Genomic DNA, 9,718 nt, shown 5'->3' on the forward strand with positions numbered 1-9,718 from the left:
AGGACAAAGGAGTGTTTGCCCTCCATATGCCTGAACTAGGTTTGATTCCTGGCACCACAAAGGGTCTCTGAGCCCTGCCAGGAGTGATCCCTGAGCATAAAGCCAGGAAGCAATAAGTCCTGAGCACAACCAGGGGTGGCTCCAAACCAAAGATTAAATAGAATTTAAAATTTAGAAAAGAGGTAGGGCCAAGAGAGAGCACAGCAGTAGGGCATTTGCTGTGCACACAACCAACCCAGAAAGGACCCCTGTTCGATTCCTGGCATCCCATATGGTCCCCCTAGTCTGCCAGGGGCGATTTCTGAGTGCAGAGCCAGGAGTAACCCCTGTTCGCTGCTCCCCAAGAAAAAAAGAAAGAAAAGAAAAGGGGTTTGGAGAGATGGAACATGCCATCTCCTGCAATGCATATGGTACCAGGAGTACCACCAGGAGTAACCTCAGAGGATCATCGCTAGGTGTGACCCCAAAATCTAATATACATCTCCCTGAAAAGGAATCCAGTCAAACTGGCCAGGGGATGTGTGGGGAAGGGAAAATGGGAAATAGTAAGATATTAAAAAGTGAGCAGTGTGATAGCTCTTTTAGAATTTCTCTAACAGGTTTTCCTGGAAAGTCCCCCTCCTACACATAAAGTGAGTTCAGAGTGATAGTACAGTGAGTAAGGTTCTTGCCTTGCACACAGTTCAATCCCCAGCATCCCATATATCCCCCAAGCACCACCAGGAATGATCCCTGAGTGCAGAGCCAGGAGAAATCCCTGAGTACAGCCAGTGTGTCTTTTCCCCAAAATAAAGCAAGAAAGTCCCTCAGCTAGGCAGTGTGCCCTTAGATGCCCTGCATATTCCCTCGAGAAGCTGGTGGAACAGTTTGTTTTTGTTTTTGGCTCACACCTGGTGGCACTCAGGGGTCACTCCTGGCTTTGGGCTCAGAAATGCTCCTGGCAGGGTTGGGGGACCAAAATTCAAACCACAGTCTTTCCTGCAACTGCTGCATGCAAGGCAAACACCCTACAGCTGTGCTATCTCTCTGGCCCTAACAGTGAAGTCTTTTTTTTTTTGGTTTTTCGGGCCACACCCGTTAGATGCTCAGGGGTTACTCCTGGCTACATGCTCAGAAATTGCCCCTGGCTTGGGGGGACCATATGGGACACTGGGGGATCAAACCGTGGTCCTTTCCTTGCCTACCACTTGCAAGGCAGACACCTTACCCCTAGCGCCACCTCGCCGGCCCCCAGTGAAGAGTCTTAATCTACCCACAGACATGTGCCCATAATTGGACAAACAAGGGAAACCACACTAGACATGGAGCTAGAGGAGCTGTGATAGGTGACAGAGTAGCATGTCCCAGCCAAGGGACAGCTGCAGGTTTGAGCCCAGGAGCAAGGCAGAGAATGAGATAGGGACAAGACCAGACAGTCATACATTGGAGACATGTAGATGGCTCAGAGACACGGCCAGACATGGGGACAGGATGAGAGACATAATTTACTGCTAAAGAGATGAACTTAGACATTGAAAAATGCCACAACCCCCCATGGAAACTGTACAATAAACTAATTTCATCAGCATCTGTAGTTTTGTAAGAAACTATTCCCATTTGTGGAGGATACAACCAATGATGCTCAGGCCTTACTCCGAACTCTACACTCGGAGATCACTCCTGAAGAGACTCTGCAGACCATATGAGGTCTTGGCGATCAAACCCTGCAAGCATCCTACCTGTAGAACTATCACTCCAACCTGAAATTTATTCTTTTGATTTTTTATTTCTTTTTTTCTTGGGAAATAGTAATTTTAATTTATAGAAGCATAACTCATGCCCAAATGTATATGCTTTATCAGTTTATGGTCTTCATAACATTTATTCATTTTAGTTTACTTCGTGAACTTGACCACATTACTAAAGATTCACCTGTCCTTCCCTGGGTTCAAATGCATAAATAATCTAATTCTATGATAGGTATAATAGCTTTATAAAGTATACAGTAATCAAAAAACTATCATCTACATTTTCAAGGCATCTTTTAAAAAATCCAAAAGGGGGGTGGGAGGCGGAAAAAAAATCCAAAAGGATGACGCTATATTATCAGACATGGAAAACAGAGTTGTTACAATGCAAAGCTGAAATATTTAGATTTTCCAAAACTAATGTATTCCCACAATCTTTCATAAACTCAAACTTCGTTTTTACCCCCCCCTCCCCAGGGAAGCTCTCATAGATCCTCTTGACGTGCAACAAAAGACTTACGGAAGGTACAGCTTATAAATCAGATGTAATATACTCATAACGCCATTCATAAAAATTAAACTCACAAAAAGATGTTGAACATTATTGCTTATTTTTACAAAAGTGGTAAATTGGATCAAATGGGTCTCTCTGGACACATGTCTCCCCCACTCTTAAATTACAATGTTGAGATGTGTGTGAGAGGTATCTGTTTTTTGTTTTTCTTTTGTATTGCTAGGAATGGGAAACCAGACACAGGGACTCACAAACACAAGGTGTATATGATCTACTGTAGAGGAACTGATGTATTTTTAAAATTCATACCCGAAAGCAAATTATAATTGATTAATGCCTATTTTTCCTTAAATACATACTACACTACCTCAGAATTAGTTCTCCAAGAAAAAGTAATCGTCCAGAACTTCACCTTCACTTAAGGATTTTCAAGTATTATAGGAATGCAAACCCATTAAATACAAATTAAAAATTTTATAGTTTTTCCACTTTACTGTGAAGATAAGGGAAACGGATACGAAACATATTTTCATTTATATTTCTCTGCTAACTGTACTAAGAAATACTGTAACTATTTATGAGCCATTTTATAGCTTCTTCAAGTACAGGATACAATTGTATTTCTAGTGGAGAGAAAAAAAGTGAATATGCAATATTAATTAGAGTCAGAGTGGAAGTCTCAAGAACAAACTGACTTTGGTTTTAAAGATCTTTATGTTGACCCTGAAATGCCAGATTTGACAACAAAAGTAGGGCACACTAGCAAGCTACTTCACGAGTCTGAAATAAGCAATAATCTGCTGCTCATTGGGTTAGATCTTCTGGTTTTTCACTTTTTTGGGCTGTAGGAAGTTCAAGGCTTGCTCACACTGCGTAGGCTCAGCTTTCTCATGGTGATATCAATCGTTGTGGCAGTCATAGTTACATAAAATTGATAAAATTCCTTCTCACCTTCAAGTACAGTGTGTACATTTAACAATGTGCTGTTACCTTCTACTTGACTAAGTTCTGGGAGAGAATATTTAATAGATACTGAAATGGTAACTTCACCTCCAGTCTGTTGCCAGTTGTGTCTATCAGGAACCACTTTATTCCCCCAGAATACTTTTTAGTCCACACATGATTTCCTGTTGTACAGCCCTCCTGGGCTAAGAATGTAATAAAATCAGAAGTTTTTCTTCTAGAACAGCTCCAGTATTTCATCCCTTCATGAAAAATAGGTGCTCTAGAGTGACGCACATAAGCTTTTTCAAGACTCTGTAGACCCTGACATGTCTTTGAACACCCTGCATTTTTGCATGAGGTCCCAACCTTAATTTCATCACTGTATTCTTCTTTCTTCTCTTCTTCATTCCCTGATGACAGTTTAAGTTCTCAAGTGCTTGCATTAAGGAGGCAGATATCTTAAATTCCAGATTTGTCATTGGCTCATCTGGGTTAGGTCTTTTTATTGCTTCTACTAGCTTCAGGGATTTAATGCTGTGCTCCTGAAATCTGGGTTTCAATTCCAATACTGGAACACCGGGGTGGTATGTGCAGGCCTCGTCAACGTTGGTGTCGGGGTCGAAGCGCGAGTGGAAATTGTAGCACAGCAGAGCCATGCCCCACCCCACCATCTTTGGAACTGAGAGGCTGAGACATGATTTTTTTTATTTCAAAAAAGATCTTACAGCTTTTTTTTGTTTTTTTTTTTGGGTCACACCTGGTAGTGCTTAGGGGTTACTCCTGGCTCTACGCTCAGAAATCTCTCCTGGCAGGCTCGGGGGACCATATGGGATGCTGGGATTCGAACCACTAACCTTCTGCATACAAGGCAAATACTTTACCTCCATGCTATCTCTCCGCCCCCCCATTTTTTTTTTTTGGTTTTTGGGTCACACCCCGTGGCACTCAGGGGTTACTCCTGGCTCTTTGCTCAGAAATTGCTCCTGGCAGGCTCAGGGGACCATATGGGATGCTGAGAATTGAACCAGGGTTGGTCCAGGGTTGGCCTCATGCAAGCCAAACACCCTGCCACTGTGCTATCATTCTGGCCCCTATCTTACAGCTTTTACTATTATTTTTTGGGGGGGTCACACCCAGCAGCGCTCAGGGGTTATTCCTGGCTCTGTGCTCAGAAATCGCCTCTGGCAGGCTCAGGGGACCATGTGGGATACCGAGATTTGAACCACCAACTTTCTGCATGAAAGGCAAATGCCTTACCTCCATGCTATCTCTCCAGCCCCCAGCTTTTACTTTTAAGTATTTGTGAAGGTGGGCTTAAACCACATCTGCTTGCGTTCAGGATCACTCTTAAACTTGATCTTAGCCAAAAGGCCAAGAACCAGTGCTCAGGGATCACTTCTTGGTGGTGTTGGAGATGGAACTAGAGTTAAATATATATTTAATATATATTTCTTATTTATTTATTATCTACTTGCTTTGGGACACACCCAGTGGTGCTCAGGACATACTCCTGGCTCTACACTCAGGGATCACTCCTGGCAGGCTGGGGGGACCCTAAGGGATGCTGAGGATTGAACCTAATTGGCCATGCACAAGGCAAACGCCCTCCCTGCTATGCTGTTGCTCTGGTCCCTGCTGCAGTATATCCATGACAAGAAATTGCTACCAGTTGTTAAACTCAGAGCCACTACCTGGTCTTAGCAAGAATGAATCCCAGATCATTGCCCATGCATGCCCCAAATTAGACCATCATATATAGCAGTCATGTAATACAAGATACTGTTAAGAAGGAAATAAGTCCATCAACATTGACCTAGTAGAGGATAAAAGTCTGAGAAGGGCCTGAGCACAGCAAACGTGTTCTAAAAAAATCCAAACTTCCTGTGGAGACTTCCAAGCAACAGTGAGAAGGATGTTGAGGAAACACATAGAACTTCAATAAGATGTGAACTATTCAATCAGAAATTATGGCCCTAAAGAACACAGTAGTTGAACAACAACAAAAACACAACAAAGTCACTCAGTAGCAAAAGGTCAGGAGTTATGAATTCTATTGATGTACCTAAAGATAAAACAGATTAAACTGGGCTGGAGCAATAGCACAGTGGAAGGGTGTTTACTTTGCATGCAGCCGACCTGGATTTGAACCCTGGCATCCCATATGGTCCCCTGAGCATGCCAGGAACAAATTCTGAGCTCTGAGCCAGAAGTAACCCCTGAGTACCACAGAGTGAAGCCCAAAAATAAAAAATAATAAGAAGAATAAAACAAAGCTTAAACCATAAAAAAGAGCAAAATAAATTAAAAGACGGGCTGAAGCAACAGCACAATGGGGAGGGCATTTTCCTTGCCTAAGCATCATATGATATGCCCTCCAAAAATAAATAGAATTATATAATTGGGGTATTGGGTCAAACCTGTTGCTGCTCAGGGCTTACTCCTGGCTCTACACTCAAGAATTACTCCAGATGGAGTTTCGAGGACTATAAGGGGTGCTATATATTAAACATGGGTCAGCAACAAGCACTTCAGCATCAAAAATATTTTTGGGGTTTTAGACCACATCCGGTGGCTTTAGGGGTTATTCTTGGCTCTGCAGTCAGAAATTAGTCCTGGCAGTGCGTGAGGGACTACATAGGATGCTAAGCATTGAACCCAGGTAAGCCACATGCATGGCACTATACTATCACTCTGGCTTTCAATAAAAAATATTTTTAATATTTGGGGCCGGAGCGGTGGCACAAGCAGTAGGGTGTTTGCCTTGCACACGCTAACCTAGGATGGACCACAGTTCGATACTTTGGCATCCCATATGGTCCCCCAAGCTAGGAGTGATTCCTGAGCACATAGGAGTAAGCCCTGAGCATCACCAGGTGTGGCCCAAAAAGCAATATATATATATATAATATTTTATTGAAGCCATTGTGATTTAAAAAGTTCCTCACCACTGTCAACCTTTCTCCACCAATGTTCCCATAGTGAATTCCATGCCATACCCCCTGCCAGCATAAAAGGCCATTTAAAGTTTGGGTTTTGTGGTATCGTCGTCATTGACTCTGGCTTGGATATTTCGTCCTGTTCTTTCTTTTTTTTTTTTTTTTTGGTTTTTGGGCCACACCCGGCGGTGCTCAGGGGTTATTCCTGGCTGTCTGCTCAGAAATAGCTCCTGGCAGGCACAGGGGACCATATGGGACACCGGGATTTGAACCAACCACCTTAGGTCCTGGATTGGCTGCTTGCAAAGCAAACGCTGCTGTTCTTTCTTAACACACCATCCTGTTCTTTCTTAACACACCAATGCACCTGAGACTTCTTGGCTCCTACCTCCCATCATTCGATGTGTGTCTTTCTCCTCCTTCGCTCAATTTCTTTCCTTCTCCTCAATATATTCTGGAACCAAGAGTGTTTGAGACAACTCCCATTTAAATCATTGTATTTCTTCATGCAGTTATTCTAAATATCACATGTACATGATATCATTCTGTATTTATTCTTCTAATAAAATATTTTAAAGCAGAAGGTGGCATGAAAGAATCTCTGATACTTCATCAAGAGAAACAATATTTGTATTAGCGGGGCTCCAGAAGGGGAGGAAAAAGAGGGTCCGTGAAGAAATTATAGTCAAGGACTTCCCCAATCAGAGGAAAGCTACTACAAAGGCTCAAAGAATGTCAAAGTGATGAACCAGACAGATGAACACCAAATGAATGGCAATGCTAAAGATAAACAGACAGAATCCTGAGAGCAGTGAAAACAAAGAAAAGGAGCAGAAATAAATGACACCCCCCCACTGAATCACAGCCCCTTCATCTAATCAAACCCTATAAGCCATTCCAGAAATTTTTTTTTGGTTTCTGGGCCACACCCGGCGGTGCTCAGGGGTTACTCCTGGCTGTCTGCTCTGAAATAGCTCCTGGCAGGCACGGGGGACCATATGGGACACTGGGATTCGAACCAACCACCTTTGATCCTAGATCAGCTGCTTGCAAGGCAAAGACCGCTGTGCTATCTCTCCGGGCCCCATTCCAGAAAATTTTAAAGTCTAACCATCCTAGTGGTTGATGGACACATTTCTGTGTACGCTGTATTGATTTATGAGTAAACTCATCATCTGAGAGAACCACACATAAATATTATTGCAGAACAACAGGAAACACTGGGGAAAGTTCGTTTCAAAGTTCATTTCAAAGAAAGTCCGTGTTTTGACTTCAAAGGAAGTTTTCCCATTGTTCCCTGGACTTGAGAAAGCAATTTCACCTGATAAGGTTTATGGGATGATGCCAGGGCTGGAGCTAATTAAAGATACTTTATTGTATTGCTTACTATATTACAAACTGAGAAGAGTATGGGTCCAGCGTCTTCTCAAGAAATATATGTGTTATTAAAAATCCCTGTCAGATATAAAGAAGATAGCGTGTAATAATATTCAGAGACAATAGAGATTAGGGTCAGGAGGGCCAGTCCGTGGGTGGAAGCTTGTCACAAATAGCAGGAGAATGCAGTTAGGGCAGAGAAGGGACCATTATGACAGTGAGAGTTGGAAATGATCACTCTGGGCAAGAACTGGGTACTGAAAGGGGGTAAAGTGATATGCATGATACACCTTCAGTAACAATATCGCACAACACAGTGTCTAAAAGGGAAAAAAAGAAAGAGAGAGAAGAACATGGAAAAAAAGAGAGGGAAAATGTCTGCCCTAGAGGCAGGCAAGGGAGAGGGCAGGGGAGGGCGGGAAGGGAACTGGGGACATTGGTGGAACTGGGAAATGTGCACTGCTGAAGGGTGTTGTACACTGTATGACTAAAACTCAATCGTGAATGAATAACTCTGTAACTAAAAACCCAAATGTATTATGAACAACCTTATAACCACAGTGTTTAATAAAGTAATTAAAAAAATTCCCACCATGAGCCAGAGCAGTGGCATATAGCAGTGAGCTGTCTGCTTTGCTGGCGCTAGCCTAGGACAGACAGCAAAACAGGAGCAATTTCTGAGCGAATAGCGTCACCGGGTATGCCCCCCCCCAAAAATTCCCACCAGTCAGAAGTGCATGGTGGAATAAAGGCAAAATGTTCAATAAAAAGAACCAATTAATATGAATATCCCATCCATTTAGGTTCAACACCACATTCTATGGAGTGAAACAAGCTTTTCAGACAGACAAGTTGTGGAAATCCAAGGCCACTAAACCAGTTCTGCATGGGCCAATAAACCCTATTTAGAAGTAGTGAAAATCTTAAAAAATAAATTGGCAAAAATAGGAGAGTACTAATTGGTTCTCTTTTTGATGAACTTGAAACTTACTTGCTTTAAATTTATTAGGGATATAAGCTTAGAACTCCAGATGCAAAATTCATAAGTAACCTCAAGACAGAAATTATCAGTGATTCCTGTTTGAACTTATTTAGAAGACACAAACAAGAAAAGGCAAATGGACCCGATCTCTACATAAGAGGCTGATGAACAAATTACAAGGGAAGAAGTAAAAGAAAGTCAAAGAAACAAAGATAAGTTTCACAAATGCCCAGAAGACATATAGAGGATTCTGTTTTTGTTTTGGGGTCACACCTGGTGCTCAGGGACTACTCTTGTATCTGTGCTAAGGGGATCATTGCTGATAATATTTTGGGGGGGTAATACACCGTGCCAGGGATCAAAACTTAAGTAGCCAAATGCAAGGCACGTTCCTTAACCTCTGTACTATCTCTCTAACCCTAGAAGAATGTTAACAAGTTTTAAAATTTCAATGTTTGCATTAAATGTCAATGGCTTGAACTCACTGAGCAAAAGGCAAAGATCAAACAGAAAACAAAATCCAGGCTTCCTCTGCTCATAAAAGTGCCACTTGGGGGACTGGAGAAATAGCATGGAGGCAGAGCCTTGCATGCTGAAGGATGGTGGCTCGAAACCCATCATCCCATATGGTCCCCTGAGCCTGCCAGGAGCGATTTCTGAGTGTAGAGCCAGGAGTAACCCCTGAGTGCTGCCGGGTGTGACACCCTCCCCCCAAAAAAATTGCCACTTGAATTTTCATGATAAACCCAGCTCAAGGTAAAAAGAGAAATAGGAAGCAGGAAATAGTAGACTAAAAAATGCAGGAACCAGAGATATAGTATAGAAGGTTGGATGTTTGTCTTGCATGCAATTGACCTGGGTTCGATTCCCAGGATCTCATTTGATTCCCCCTAGCCTTCCAAGAATAATTCCTGACTGCAGAGCCAGGAATAATGCGTGAGCATCACAGGTTTTGTTTGACCCCAAAACAGCAAAAAAAAAAAAAAAAAAAAAAAAGCAGATAGAGATGACCATTATGAAATTATTAAGGAGTCAATAGATAAAGGAGATTTTTTTTTTTTTGGTTTTTGGGCCACACCCTGTGACGCTCAGGGGTTACTCCTGGCTATGCGCTCAGAAGTTGCTCCTGGCTTCTTGGGGGACCATATGGGAGCCGGGGGATCGAACCGCGGTCCGTCCTAGGCTAGCGCAGGCAAGGCAGGCACCTTACCTCTAGCGCCACCGCCTGGCCCCCAGA

At 42.7% G+C, this 9,718-nt stretch overlaps 2 pseudogenes; one reads left to right on the top strand and one right to left on the bottom strand.

The window, feature by feature from the left end:
• Positions 1-565: 565 nt before the first annotated feature.
• On the top strand, positions 566-618 carry LOC125999631 (uncharacterized; annotated as a pseudogene).
• A 2,427-nt stretch (positions 619-3,045) lies between these two features.
• LOC125998974 (cysteine and histidine-rich domain-containing protein 1-like) lies at positions 3,046-3,842 on the bottom strand (annotated as a pseudogene).
• Between the last annotated feature and the right edge of the window lie 5,876 nt (positions 3,843-9,718).

The sequence above is a fragment of the Suncus etruscus genome, chromosome X (genome assembly GCF_024139225.1).
Source record: "Suncus etruscus isolate mSunEtr1 chromosome X, mSunEtr1.pri.cur, whole genome shotgun sequence".
Taxonomy (NCBI): Eukaryota; Metazoa; Chordata; class Mammalia; order Eulipotyphla; family Soricidae; genus Suncus; species Suncus etruscus.